Genomic DNA, 15,876 nt, shown 5'->3' with positions numbered 1-15,876 from the left:
AAATGTCTACTTTTATGAAGACTCGTTTACTTGACTACCTGGTTCAAAAAATAGGGACAATTTTGTGTTAAACCTTATATCAACCGGGTTGCCACAGAATTCTTATTTTAAGATTTGCTGGAAAATTCACCACTTCGACCTTTCCTCGGTTTTGTAATGCAAGAATATACCTATATTTTTTTTTTGCATAAAGAGAAGCAGGGAGAGGAAGAAAGAGAAAAAAAAACTGAGTAATTAAGTTTGATTTGAAATTCTATCTTTTTTATCAAAAAAACCCAATGGTAATTTGCACTGTGATTAACACAGAACTGTCAAAATGATGAATCAAATGCCGCCACCTAAAATGGTAACGGGAGCGTGAAATGAAAGTAGAGAGCGTAAAGATATATATATATATATATATATATATCTGAAGATTTTTTCTGATTTGCTCTTGAGTAGTTTTTGTTCAATTTACTCGATCATGAGATTACTCTGTTGAAAGCAATATGCTGCAAAGCTTACTAAAAATAAAGCAATGCATTTCATTCTTTCCATTTGACTTTAAAGATCCTATATGAAGGGAATAAATGTTCGTAAAATTCGTTTGTAGATGAAATATATGTTGGTAATTGACCAATTATGCAAAAAGTTTGGCTCAAATCCCCGCAAGCATCTAGATATCCGCTATTTGCAAGTCCCAAACATCCCCCTCCCTCCCCCTCGAAAACCAGCCACAGTACGGGACTCCAAAAGTTGTGACGTCACGCCAGGGTAGTTAGAGCCACGGGCCCCGGATGCTCTGTAGAAAAGCATTTGGCATCGGGAAAGAATTTCTGTCAATTTTTTTTCAAAGTCTGAAATCTCTGCTATTTATACTTTTGACACCAACTCTTTACTGTTTGTCTACACTTAATAGTATTATCATGAACTGCTTCTTCTCAAACAATTATTTTGTATTACTATGATCTGCAACAAGCCCAAATTTCACACAATTATCACAATTTTCTCCTCATAGTTTTGGTGCGAAAGTAGATCCGGTCGGCCGTCGGTCGGTATGACGTATCACCTCGCAGCTCGTATCGTATGCATTGTACGTACGTACGTGCGGTTCACATTTGTATCATCGTAACTTTTTCATAGCGGTTCGTTTCGAAATTTCGCGTCGATCAATTTTGAGCTTTCACTCCTTCCGAAAATGGCCGAGAACAGTGAGTTATCAGAGTGATCTTTTTATGGACTTTGAGGAGTACGTTAGTGAAGAGGAATGAAGCGACAAAAGCAGAGAAGGGGACGAGAATATAGACGAGGACGATGGAAGTTGGGAAGATGTAAGCTGGGGAGAGGACGATGGAGAAGTGGGAGAGCAAGGTGCTGTCGACGTCAATCCAGCCGGGGAAGCAGCGGCAGGGCCACGGGTGCCGCAACCCTATGAGCCGCTGCCTTTCGATGGAGATGGAATGGCAAACGACGGGGATGCTCCTCGTCTCGATTTTAGACATATTCATTAAGACATATTTCAAATTTCATGGCGAAATGATGTTTCTATCTTGAGAAATTTAACTTTGAAATCACAGCAATATCACCCCATTTTTTTACGAGCACGCATGAAAATGTGACCCAAATCATGTTTGCAAACAACGCCGAAAAGCTGCATTCGCGTGTGGATCTCCAGCGATCAGATAATGAGCGTACAGCGGTTAGAAAATACGCGTAACAAGCGCAGAAGCCACTCCCCCTATGTGTTGTCATACCCTGTGTGCGCTGCGTGCGTACGTACGTGCTCGGTATTCAGTTTCCATTCGATTCACATGTACCGTATTGAGCGCCCTACAACACGTACGAACCCCGCGTATGTATGCAGGCGCAGCTAGCTAGCAGCAGCTAGGCAGCCCCGCCGGTAAAATTCGGGGAGCCGAGCGGACGAGAGAGCATCGCGATTGCAAGCCAGGGCAGCCGGCATGGCGAGCATGGTTACGTTCGCACTTTGGCTAAGCGGACATGATTGTATTCACAACCGACTTCTCGGCTTTATAGTGCCAGTGACTCGAGCATCGCGAGTGCACTTTCGAAATATAAATGCCATATAAATGAACAACGATAAGATCATAACCAATCCACAAGTAAACTAATAATAGTAGACAGAAATTTAGTCTGGTTGTTTTGCAAGACGTACGTGATTTGTGAGCGTGACTGTATCCGATATGTACAGTACAGGGTGCGTGCTATGCTGTGATGCGTGTTGTAGGCCTATAGGAGCTATCGCAAGCGACACCAGCCCAGTTTCCTGCCTCGATATGCACATCATACACAACACATACACACACACACGTAGTGACACACACACACAGAGGTAGCTCTTTGCTGGCAGCATCTGGCGTCCGCACCGTACCGCGCGCTGGCACGTACAGAGTCGCATCACTCGCGGATTAATCTTTTACGCGGGACGTTATTTTTCCAACCAAAATAAAACTAAAAAAGTCCTCTCAAAATTCTAAATTTTCTGAATATTATGTGATGTATCAAAAAATCGTTCACTAGAACATTTTTTTCTAATAATTCTTAAACAAATTAGAACATAAAATCCATCATAAGAGAGCGATATGACGCAATTTTAAAGCTTTGACAGCACTGCATTTGCGTGGACATAAGAGGGAATACCCTTACGTGACATCATAATCTAGGGGTCTTGACTCAACGGGGAATAAGGCTTCGATATTTTGACGAAATTTGAACGCATATTCCTCAAAAACCAACCTTTTTAGGGGTTTGAAAGATGTGAGATAGGAAAGTATGGTTAATAAGCCTTTCAAAAACACAAACAGTCCAGTTTTTGGCGATCGGCTTCTTATGTGAACTTTAAGTACCAGCGGTATATTGGTGAATAATGCTAACATTTATCCTATGTTTCGATCTCTCTCTCTCTCTCTCTCTCTCTCTCTCTCTCAACCACACACACACACGCACAAACACACACACACATCCTCTTTTCCCCATTCACTCCCCTCTCTTTGTCTCTATCTATATCTCGCATTCTCTTTTTTTTTGGTATAATATATTTCTCAGAATTCAGGCATACATTTTTTTAAAGATAATCAAAATTTAATCTTCACTGTACTTTCTTTGTTCAAGTCAATCATTCTTGGTTTATCTTTTTAATGCCTTGCTCATTTTGTCTAATAACATGTTACAATGCGCTCATAAACCTGCTGATACGCAACACACATTCACTAACACAGAGACTTACGTGCCTACATCACTTCATCGTTTTTTATATTCTTTTTTTCAACGGCACAGAAACATTCTTGGAAACGCCAATAGGTCGTGAAATATCATGCACTCATGAATATCGTTGAGCACCCTTAGGAAAGTCATGAGATCTAAGTTTCGTGTCTCGTCTTATTTTTCTCCATTATTTCGGGCCATATAGGAAACTCGGGTGTCCTTTCGTTTGTGATTTCCTTATTCTCATAATTCCAGTGCGAGATTTGTCAATTATTCAGCGATCACGAGGCGTCGAGATAATTCCCATGCCATGATACGAGGCCAAAGTGCTAGTGTCATACTAATAAAGGAAGATGACCTCTTCGGTATTCTCTCCGGCACGTTCTTTTTTTTCTTCTTCTTCTTCTTCTTCTGGAGAGCAAAGTCATGAACAGAAAAGTGAGTTTGAAATTACGTGCATCGCGCAGACTCCCTATGACAAAATGTTATGCCTAGTTCAATCAATTACATCTGTGAAGAACAACGATACATAATTACTACAGTATACATGAACACTTCACACAGACAAAAGCACACATTAATGTTATAATCATGTATGTGTTTGTATATTGACAATGATCCTGTATTCTTTTATTTCAGTAAAGTGTGACAAGGTCACGGAGTGATATTTATCTAGGTGTGACATGTTTACCATTCCCAAAAGATAATGGCTGGACTAATACTCGTAGCCTAAAACATTGTCATGCATTGATCTCGATCACCTACTAGTGACAACTGATTAGACAGTTGAAGTGCCTTTCCTGTTTAGCTATTTCTCCCTCAACCAAACCTATTCTCGCCAGTATTAAGCCTTCCGTCGTTCCGTGTTAAAGCAGTGTTCTTGTATTAATCCTTTCTACACTTTTGCTTCTTTATTTTTTTTTTGTCGCCTTTGGTAAATTTGATGGATATAATCTTCGGTTGATTCAGCGTGAACATCAGAAGAATTTTAGCCCCACCACCAGCCCATCTTAAAGCCCTTCATCTCTACCTCGCTTCACCAAGTCCGAAACCGTATGTTCCGTGATTGAGAGATGGAGATGTCTTTAATTGAATTGGCTTCGATTCGGCCATCCCTTTGAAGTCGTCTTCCCGGACAGAATTATCGCTCATTCTTATCATGCGGTTCTCCAATTACGACGAATGGAAAAAGTAGCCGTTAATACGGTCATGATGAGGAAGAACTTAAAGGGTAATGGAAGGCTTCACGGCATCCATTAAGATGTAACAACTCGTCGTTTAAAGTAGTGACCCAAATGACTTAACTGTAATCACCGGCATTTGTGTCATACGCGATGTGTATTTTTATCGTCCTCTTCTCTTTGCCTTCTCCATGAACGTTGTAAAGATGGAATTCTGTCTGTCCTTGAGCAATATCCACTAATTTAACGATGTTACCTTAAATATGATGTGAGAGGGAAATGAGAGCAGAGAGGGGGGGGGGAAAGAACCAATGTGAAAGGTTTAGGAGAAACGACGAGAAGAATCTGGGGTAGTGAATTTTTTTTTACACAAACGCAGTGAGTCACCAAGTATTTGGGGTAATTCTGAGAAACACTATTCCGCACTTCTACTTTTTATCTCAAAGGTTCCTGTTCTGTACAACTCATGATGGTGGGTTTTTTTTTCGAAACATTTGTTTGCATTTTTATTGTTATTGTTTTACCGATTGGTATTATGCAATGTCCCAGTGTCTGTGTAATGAGCACCTTCGTGGTGTTGGGTTCGAGTGTGGAACAGAACAAATGAATGAAAGAAATGAAACAGAATGAAAATTAAAAGTGATTTGAAAGGAGTGTATAATTATGGTCTTCATTTTCTTGTACGCCAAATTCGTTAGACAAAGGAAAATCAGTTATAACTAACAGTGTCTATCCAGACAATCTTTTTTTTTTTTTTTTTTACCGATTGCCGAAGTTCATCCTGTCAAAAAAAAAAATCATTTGATTCTGGACTAATGGTTACCGACATTGCATCCGAATCCCTAAACTTCATCTTCGGCTTTGTAAGTAGGCCTACACACATTCGAACATTTCCCATATCAGCTCACTGGAGTACTCTAATTATGCTGCACTATAACCTTAAGTTGCACATTATGATGCACATTATGATGGACGATAGCCGTGAACCGTAGGTTATCTTTGGTATTTTTAATGGGTTCCATGCTAGATGGAGTGATTGCAATGTATTCTCTAGGTTGCATCATGGTTTATTAGCGAAGAAGGGGCTGAGATGGCGGCACCCCAACCGCGTACCCCACCCTACACACTTAACCTCCCCCCCCCAAAAAAAAAAAGAAAAAAAAAGATGATGAATAGATTAAGAATACCAAAAAAAAAAAAGATACAACAATACAAAAATATTTCCTTCAACCCTAGATTTCCAGGGGATCGGCAAAAAAAAAAGAAATAAATCAAACAAACAAACAAAAAAAGCCCTGGGTCTCTATGCATGACATTATGTGAAATCCACCCTACGAAGTGGAATGCTGGGTGATTTATTTATTCATCACCGCAACGCCCACTCATAGAGGATTTGAATCGAATATGGATGTCATTACTAGCCAATGTAGAAAAAAAATCTAGGTAATGGTTGAATAAAAGCCTATGGGAATCGAAAAAATCCATCGCGGATTTTTCGGGGTTATTTCCCTCTTGTACCCCTATTCCTCAGAGATGATTTCGGATCGGTCACTCGTCGGAAGTAAAGTTATTTACTTCTGGCCATCAACCGAAGTGTATCGGATCGCAGTCTGATGAATCCGACTTGTGTTGATTGACTATATGATGTCAGGTCAGTATCAGACATGTCCTGCGGTGATCCGATGAGGCAAGATCGTCCGATGAGGATAACGCGCGACATTTCTGATGCTGACGTAATAGTTGACCAACAAAAGTCGTTTCATCAGACTTCAAGCATGCGATACAATGTGTGCCGGCAGCAACAAACTTTGCTTCCGACGAGTGACCGATGAGGAAAAGAAAATATCTCTGTGAAATGGGGGTATTCCACTTACCATCAGAGGCTTATCCGATCCTCAATATACCAAATTTAAACCTCCTTTCATAGGGCTTTAAGCTCATCGGCTGCCCGTCGGAAGCAAAGTTGTTGTGTTTTTTATACTTCTTCTTCCCGATACCTGCTGAACTGTATCGTATCACAGTCTGATGAGTCCGCTATTTGTTGGTCGACTGCATTATGTCACCCCAAAATTACAATCGGACTTTCGCTTTGATAACTTTCAAAATAATGAAACAACCTGAATGCTATTTCAGGAAATGAAAATTTAACCTCTTGCCTACATTTTGGAGAAAACCCCATTAAATTTGATTAAGTGGTCACAGAGAAATGTGGATCATTGTAAAGCATGCCATTGGTCCATTTCCTCCAAGTTCAGCACCTCGATGCTCTTTGGAACTGTGAACACAATGGACAAAACTTGGAGGGAAGGGATTCCTGACATGCTATATAAAGATACTCATTTCTCTTTGAACGTTGATGCAAATCGAAATGGGTTTTCTGTAAGATGTGGGTAATAAGTTATAGTTTCATACCCATTAAGGAATTAAGTTCGGACTTATTTCGGTACCGGATGACGTTTCCGACGATCACAAGTCGTGTCAGTGTCGGATCGTGTTGAGTCAGTCCGAAGTTGATGTTAGATATTTGTTCAATAACTATGAATCATAGCTTACTTCAATCTCTGTTCTAATCTCTTCTGGCATTGGTATCACTTTTTGTAAACTTTGTTCACAGTCTGTGGAGCTTGTCGGTTCAGATTTTATCGGAACTCATCAAAACGCCGAAATATTTGCATTTGGGTAATCAGGTGAGCCTTCGATTATTAATGGAAGGGACTTTAGCTCTGAGCTAATACCCCCATTTCACAAAGATTTGTTCTCACCGGTCACTCGTCGGACGCAAGGTTTGTTGCTTCCGGCCACCCAACGAAGTGTATCGGATCACAGTCTGATGAATCTCAGGTCAGGTCAGGTGTGATCGTCATCGGACGATCTTGCCTCGACGAGTGACCGATGGGTAAAATCTCTGTGGAATGGGGTATTAGTTCTTTCATCTGGCGATATCGCCTCATCGGGTCACGACCGACACGTCTGACACTGACCTGATAGTCGACCAACACAAATCTCATTTAACGGAATGTGATACGATACACTTCACCTTTGGAAAGGACGCTTCAAGTACTGACAGAGTTAAGGATTGGCACTCTCCACAGCATCAAAGTTTATCTATCTTTCTCTCTCTCTCTCTCTCTCTCTCTCTCTCTCTCTCTGTCTCCTTAGAAATAGAAAGGATTTTCTATTTCTACCGATTTCTATAGTTGATATGAAAGAAATAATGGCCATCAGTCTGGCGTTTGCTTTTATCAGCTGTATTTGATTGCAAAACAAGGTACAATATTGATGGTTGATTACGAAGAAGGGCAACAATTCGAATCGTGCAGACCGGAGGGGAAGAACACACAAACTTTACTCTCCAATAAGTCAGAATTGGTATCTTAACATATGAGATCCTATTTTGCTTCTGTTTAGAAAGAATATACCTCGTGATAAAGTGGCCAGAGTATTGCCTATATACATGGTATAATACTTCTTTGCTTTCCGTTGTGTTTTCTCATATCTTCCGACCAGTTGTTCAACTCACACAAATTCCGCAACCACCTCGGATTGGAAACATTGACAACCGCGTCATCAGGGATGGCTGTCAAAGTCTGATGGACGTGGTACTAAGGTAATTGACTCCCTGGGCGAACAAACTCTGTGACATTCAAATTATTTTGACAATTTGATCAGCTCGTCTTAAGACTTGACGGTAATCGTGTGCGACGGGGAAAACCAAGCTTTAATTCTGCTTGTATATTTTTCTCGTCTTATGTCTGAAAACCAACATGCATAGAAAAGAAGTCGTGCCGTCTGCAGATTACATTGGAGTGGATCTCTACCGCACAGAGACGTCAGTGTAGAACTTTACAAGATTCACAGCGCCTTAGTAGATCTTGTGGAATTGCAAAGTAGGTGTTTATACCTCAGCTCGTATGCTTCTTATTGCCACATCTCAAGACTCATTAGATTCTGAAAAGATTGAGGTTTACATGGCTGAGAGCTTTCGACACACTATTACCATATGCCGCTGTACTTTTTTAAAGGAAAAAAGATAAAGGAAAAATATAAGAAAGAAGACGAAGTATAAAACTTTAGAACTTCAATCTGTAGGTTTGACGAACAGACGTGTGAATAAAGTATAGATACACGGGCTTATTTCTACGACTTTACATCGTCATTTAAATAAAAACAACGTTTCAGTTAAGAGTAAGAGGATGTATTGATAGTTTTCGTTACGATGCTACGGAAGTTTGAAAAGTTAGGCAGAGGTGAACTAGGCGCGATAATTTTCTTATAAGACACCGGTACTGGAACAGACAATAGGGTGCCATTCTAGCTAGGTACCCCTGAAGAATTCACTTTTTTTTCTTCGTCTGGGCTGGTACTGAATGATATTGACATAAAAAATTATGTTGCCATTGGCAACCCTAGTGTTCTTCTGGGTTCAGAAGACATTAGTAAGAGTTCAGCGGTCTTGCTCAAGAGGAAATTGAACCACACATGCCACAACAATGGAAAACTTGGACTTTTCGGAGTGGCGTTCGTTTTATCTCTTTGTTGTTGTTCGCGGGTTTTCGACAAGATATCGCATGGTAACTCCATTTGAGTCGGTATTTGTAACTCGAGAGACGTGGCTCTATATAAGGTCGCAGGTGCAATGCCAATGGGAAGGCTTGAGAAGGATAATGTGTGACGGTGAGTTTCAACGAGCAATACTAGTTTCTTCCTTCACTATTTTGGACGACGAAAACGCAAAGATTTGAGGTCATTTCTAAAAACTCATGCTACATTGTCAGTGTGTGTATATGGGGCAGGTTTCCTTGTCTATTTTTTTTTTCTTCTGAATACCTCTAGGCCCTGGTACATTTCCATTTTCCCCCATTTGTTCATGACTTTTCAATTTGTGCCACCTTTAGAAGTTTTATTCGGTAATGTATAATCAATAATCAGTTGTATTCGCAATCAACGCATTTTATACGTGCTGGATTGATTGAACTTATGGCAAATAAAAGGATCCGTATCCGATAATAAGAGAAATCCGAAATCGTACATTAAAGTAGAGTAAATCTATTTCATATCAAAGCTTTTGACGGTTTTTTTTTTCTCGTGTCCCTTGCGAGCCTAACGAGAGTTCCATACTTACTACAACAAATACAATGCATTTCACACACACACACACACACACATACACACACACACAACGCCCCCTCCTCCAAAAAGGGTATTGTCAATGGTAAACCACGAGTGATTACTATCCACTTAAATTCTACTCGAAATTTTTGTTTACAGGAACATAAGTCATACCTCCAAGTTATTCTCTCAAAAAAAGTCATTATGTATTTCCCTAATCAGCACAGACAATCATCTTTTGATTTGATTGAAAAAATGTTGCACCAGGTAAAACTGATTGTCTTTTTTTTCAGTTAAACTTTTGGCGGCCTATTTCAGTTCGGTGGCCTCTGTGTTGAAAGGCGATCTACAATCTAAATAAACTGCTAGAATTGCAGTCTCCTGGTGTTATCTCAGACATTAACGAGAGTAATGATTCGTTTACAATGAAGCACCTTCTACTTTGTCGTCTCATTTTTATTTTCGGCATCATCCTTGCTACACCCCCGTGACAGCCCCCTGCTCATGTTCCTACTTGGGAGGCAGCTGCTAAATGGACTATGTGGACGTTTGTCACTCTAACCTCACCACTCGGACCTATTCTTGCCAATCAGATCCTCAAATTAAGCAGCAATGCCAGCCAGCCACTCAACAGCACTCACACGCTTGAAGTGGACAAGAAGAGGACAAACCCCGGAATTGACAATCCTTTCATGCCCCTTTATACATTATGTCTACCCAAGAGTGCATTGTAAGGGTGTGTGTGTGTGTGTGTGTGTGTGTGTATGTGTGGGTGGGTGTGTGTGTGTGCGTGTGCGTGTGTGCGAGAGAGTGCGAGGATGAAGAGTGCTGAAAAGAAACCCTTTAAAAGACATAATATGCTGGTAGATGCCAGGTCTGTGTACAACGAGGTGCACTACGCCAAAATCGTCTACCCCTTACCCCTTACAAGTTTCACGATTTGAACCTTACCATACTACCGACCATTCCGCGCCTCGTCTCTAGTCATATCGCGTTTTGGTTCCCGCCTTTCCTTCTTTCTCTTTCCTCATCTCTCTCCTATTTCTTTACCTTTTTTTACTTTTTTTTCTTTCCTCGTATCGAATTCAGATCAATGATACAGAAATTCAACATCGAAGTGGAAAGTGAGCCTCCGTGAGGCTGTTCGCGTATTCCATGCGAAGCCCTCGCATCCAGACTCGTTGGGGCTTGTCCCTTATCACGGCTTTGCGTGGGCTTTTCTTTTGTTGGGCTGGGAGGAGAAGGCAAGGTTGAGATCGTTAGCTCCAGGAAATTAAAGGAGTTCGCTATGAAAAGGGGTGCAGGAAACGACACGGAAGAAGCGCTGGATTCGGGGCAAGGATTTTCGGCCCAGAGTGCGATACTCCTGGAATTACGTGTGGAGAAGAAAAGAAAAGAAAGGAAAAAATCACCCCGCAATCTACCCAAAATTGGGCGACAGTACACCTTGTCCTTGATGCCAATATTGCGGGGCTGATCTTTTCATGGGCCTTGACTCGGAAGACTTTCAAAATGAGAAACTGTTGATGGGGTTATATCTTGATGTTTTCTTAACGCCGAAATGGGCAGTGTCAACAGTGGAAGTAAGAAGTCGGTTGTTTGTAAAAGTCATTAGTGGGACGACGTCATTGATACTCTCTTATTATTTATGTATTACATAAAATCGATACCACCTGCCTAGCCTTTTTATAAAGCTATTTTATACACTTGCATTCTACTGAATTCTTCTCAGTTTCTATCATCTATCACACTTCTACCTATTAGCTTTTAGATTATGTACTTTCAGGTGGCCATGTAGCTGTCACAGTATTTTGTTTGATTCAAACAACTCAGATGTAGGCCTATAATCACCCATGGTTCACAGGAACCGAAAGTGGCATGCATGAACTCTATAGGCATTAATAGGAGATTGCAATGTTTGCGATGCAAAAATTTGATACCTTAATAATGTTTCTGCACGAGCTAGTCCCTGCTTCATCAACCATTCGTGATAACGTAAAGATGACAAAGAAGTTTAAAAGTTTCTATGAGTTTCCAAACTCATATCAAACAGGTGCAGAAGTCATATGTCGTCCTAATTTGAATTAGTATCCCCGTTTTTTGTTCTTGCAGCTGCTGCTTCTGTTGGAAATGGCAATGGGGGTAGATGACTCAACATTGACATCGATGAGTAAAGTGATACACTTAGGAATGTACGGGAAACCGATAGTGACTCATCATAGGACTGTCAAACGAACTCATGAGCTATGATGAAAATAACAAGAAAATTATGACAATTGATTATCAATGCGATGAAGACTTCATTGATGATCATGTCATGGGTAGTAAAGACCTTGAATAAGCTTTGTGTCCATTCTGCCAATAAAATTATTTACAATTGTTAAAATAATGCTTCATGACAGCAGCAACAGCTGCAACATTTTCAACACCAATAATTGTCCAACGAAACCATTCAAACTTCGCCAGTTGCCATTTAATTCAACTTAACAACACCACTATCTCGGCAACTACCTCTATCATTATCGCGATTTTATCTGCTAGTAATACCACTAATGTGGAGAAGCTGGAGAACTGTTTGTGAACAAATTATTCCCATGCCGGCTCCACCTCTGGATCTAACTCACTGACCTCTTCGCTAGCCGACCGGAAAGGCGAATGAGACGATGGTGAAGGGATATCCTATAGGTGTTTGAGCGGAAGACGATAAAGCCCTTCTCCCGAGAGGTACTCTATCGTGTTTGGAGGTGGATAGTGCAGCATGCCAACTGGAAAGGATGAAAAAAAAAACACGAAAGGGTGCTAAGAATGGACTTGTCAGGATGTTGAGAGAAAGGAGGGGGTGGTTTGAGTAGATGTTGGGGGCACTGAGGATGTTTTGCTGCTATAAAAGAGGAAACGAAAGGCATTACTGTACTATTTTTTGCTTAAAGAGAGCCGAAAATTTGTAGAAAAGGCCTTGATAGAATGCCGTCTGTACTCCCACTTCATTGCAATGCGTTGGGAATCCAGCATATCGAAAAAGCTCTATATTTTCCATTACAAAGGCATTACTATCATCCATTATCATCATTTTTATCATCATCACAAGCATGACAATCCGTGTTATTACCACTGTCATTGTCATCATTACCAGCATAACCAATCTCTTGATAATGGTCATTATCATCATCCTTACATGTTACAAATCTTAATGGAGTTTTGGGAAACCTTAACAAAATTAAAACGTAGACACTTCATTCGTTTGTTTGTGTCACGTACAGTAGCATAACTTCTGTTCAAAAGGTTAATACATCTCCCTGACGTTTCCCTGGTTACTGAACAACTTAAATCACATTTTGCCCCCCCCCCCCCTCTCTCTCTCTCTCTCTTTCTCCCTCGATCACCCCACACCCAACGGGTCTTTACTCCAGGGTGGAAAATACACAACTAATCAAGCGAAAGGGTCAGTTTATACACTAATAGTGCCACCGAACTTTGACATTGTTTTGGCCTAATAAACCATGCCATGGGTCCATCAACCTTCCTCTAAATCCCCTGGATATTTCGGCCACTTTGCCAATGTAAATTCTGATAATGCAACCTTTCTTCCCGACCACGTTATGACCAACGGTTTTCTAAAAACGAAACAGGAAGAGAGAGAAAAAATGAATCAGTCTTTGATGGCCGTCCCGTAAAATTAATAAGCCCTCCCTATCTACACGCCAGAAAACTTTATTATGGACATGTTTGTGAAGACGCTGTAGAAACTGGGTCAAAATTGAAACACCCGCACCGTTAATAAAGATAAAACAATGATAAGGAAAAGAGGGAGAGAGAAAAAATCCCAGTAGAAACAACTGAAGCATGCACGTGCGATATCAAATTATAAAATTTCGCTATTATGAAGCCAAATTAAATTAAAACGACAATATGAAACCAAACATTTGGGAGTGGCCTGCGATAATTGTTATGAGTACGATGCAATGGAAATCAAGATAAAGATGAAGCCAAACAAGGTGAGAAATGTATGTTGATAGATGCAACCTGAAAATGTTATGTTTAAGATATAAGATACTCACAAGATACCACGAATCATGGTACACTGTAGCAGGTGCTTTTGCTCACACTACATAATTATTTTCTCCTAGCACCGGAGAATCATCCGATGGAATTGTATTGTAAAGATTTCAATCTTGCATGTGATTAGGCACTTAAACTCAGGGTTACGGTCCAATCACCTCAGTAACATGCTTCTAAATAGGAATAAAAAGAATGGATACTAACTCCAAAATGTTTTAAAAAAAACACACACACCACAATTTTTTTCTCTCTATTCAACAAAATCACGAATCATGATATATTGCACTTTGGGTTTATACGGAGTACCGCGGTGACTGGACCTATACACATCCTCCGGGACTTCTTATATGATTTATATTTATTTATTATTCTCTGTCGGCTTATTGTAAATTTCCATCAATTGAATTCTGTTGTCGTGTATAGCTTATGTTGTTCCCCTGAGAACGAATTCCCCAAGGCATGGGTTTTTTAGCAGAGAAATAATCTAAAGCATAATTTCTAAAAGCAGTCAACATCATGAGCGAACACTTCCGAATAAATCTTTTGCAGAAGGAAGGAAATTTGATTGAATCTTCTGTAAGAACTATGCAGAAGACTTGCATAAACCAAAGTCTATGGAATTGGATATTAACATTGTGTGCATCATGTTTTATGATTTTATATTCTCCATCGTACTTCTTTAGCATTTATATTTTAGATTCAAACTTTCATAGATCGACAACCATGTTAGGTTTCCAATATTTTATTAAGCATCCTAGCTGGATATCATGTATCATTTTACTCTATTATATCATTTAATGTAGTTTTTATTGATGAATAAGAAATCCAAATAGAAATAGAAATATGAATTGAAATTGTATTTGTTGTTCTGCGTGAAAAAAAAAAATTGGCAGGAATAAGGTTAAACCATGATAACATCCTGGAATCTCCGTAGACTTGGTGTCGGTATACGAAGAAGGGTAGATTGAAATGAAATAAATCGAATCAGATCATCTATCTGGTGGGTGTCATAATACACACGTACAGAGCATAACAGGTAACACCAATACTGCAGCGCTATGATCACATTCTACAGTGATCTCCCCCTTCTAGTCTAAGACTCCAAAGAGAACATGATGTCCGGAGGGGTTTCTTCACACTACGAGTGGGACGTTCCGATATTAATTTACTTCCCGTATAACAGAGAGATGTAATAAACTTATTTAAACCTCCGTTACTATCTGCAGCCAGACAGTGTGGGAGTCGAAAGAGTCAATTTGGTCTTGGAGTTGAAGCATGTATACATATGCATGCATTAACATACACAAGAAGACAGCTACTTACACACAGAGACCATGCATCTTGTTAAGTTAAGGTTTGAATACTTCAAAATGTTGAAATGTTGAAAGCATTTGATTGATTGCCCGCCGGATTCGATAATGTGATGACAATACTGTATTTTGTGGATGAAAAAAAGGTATATATTTTGTGGCTTGCGTTTTGGGGCATTCTGTGAAATAAAATTGTGTATATCCTGCCTTACTTGATATCACTAGAGTTTGTTCTGGAATCTTTCAGGTTTTCTTGAGACTTGACAAATTTGTGAAACCAAAATATATCTAACTGTCATTTTTTTTTTTGTAATTGACATTTTTTCTATGATTGTTTCTAGATATTAATCAGTTGTGACTATTCCTAACACACTATTACATACATGTACTTATTAAATATAGAGTGAAATACGAAGCTATGCATATGAATCTTGACATCTGAAGAATATTATTGAAATATAAGACAAGGTGACGCCAAATCCGGTTACTTTGAAAGGCTTTGTGGTAAAGGGTCACGATCACTCATGGAAACACACACATACAAACGTTTGTTATATTATATACACACATACATGTTCTGATAAGTTATCGTATTTGATTATTGTATGGTTGTATTATGTACTGGTCATGCTGGTTATGTAAGAGCGCCGTGAGCATCATTCTTGATGGACTTTAGCGCAGTATAAGAGGCCAATGTCATTATTATTATTATTATTGTTATTATTATTATTATTATTAGTATTAGTATTATTATTATTATATTATTATTATCATTATTATTATTATACATACATGCACACGTTAATACATGCCTGCATACAGACATGCGTTCCAGTAGGTTCCGACTGACCTTTCACAGTGCCAGATACCCCCAGGAGAAATACGAAAAGGATAACAAAAAGTAAAAGATAATAAAGAGAGAGAGAGAGAGTTAGATAGTGAAAGGGAGAGAAAGAATAGAGAGAGAGAGAGAGAGAGGGAGAGAGGGAGAGAGAGAGAGAGACTTAGAAAAA

Source organism: Diadema antillarum, unplaced genomic scaffold, assembly GCF_040938485.1.
Source record: "Diadema antillarum isolate AM-2024a unplaced genomic scaffold, OU_Dant_1.0 seq00001234_RagTag, whole genome shotgun sequence".
Lineage (NCBI taxonomy): Eukaryota > Metazoa > Echinodermata > Echinoidea > Diadematoida > Diadematidae > Diadema > Diadema antillarum.
This window is presented reverse-complemented; position numbering follows the sequence as displayed.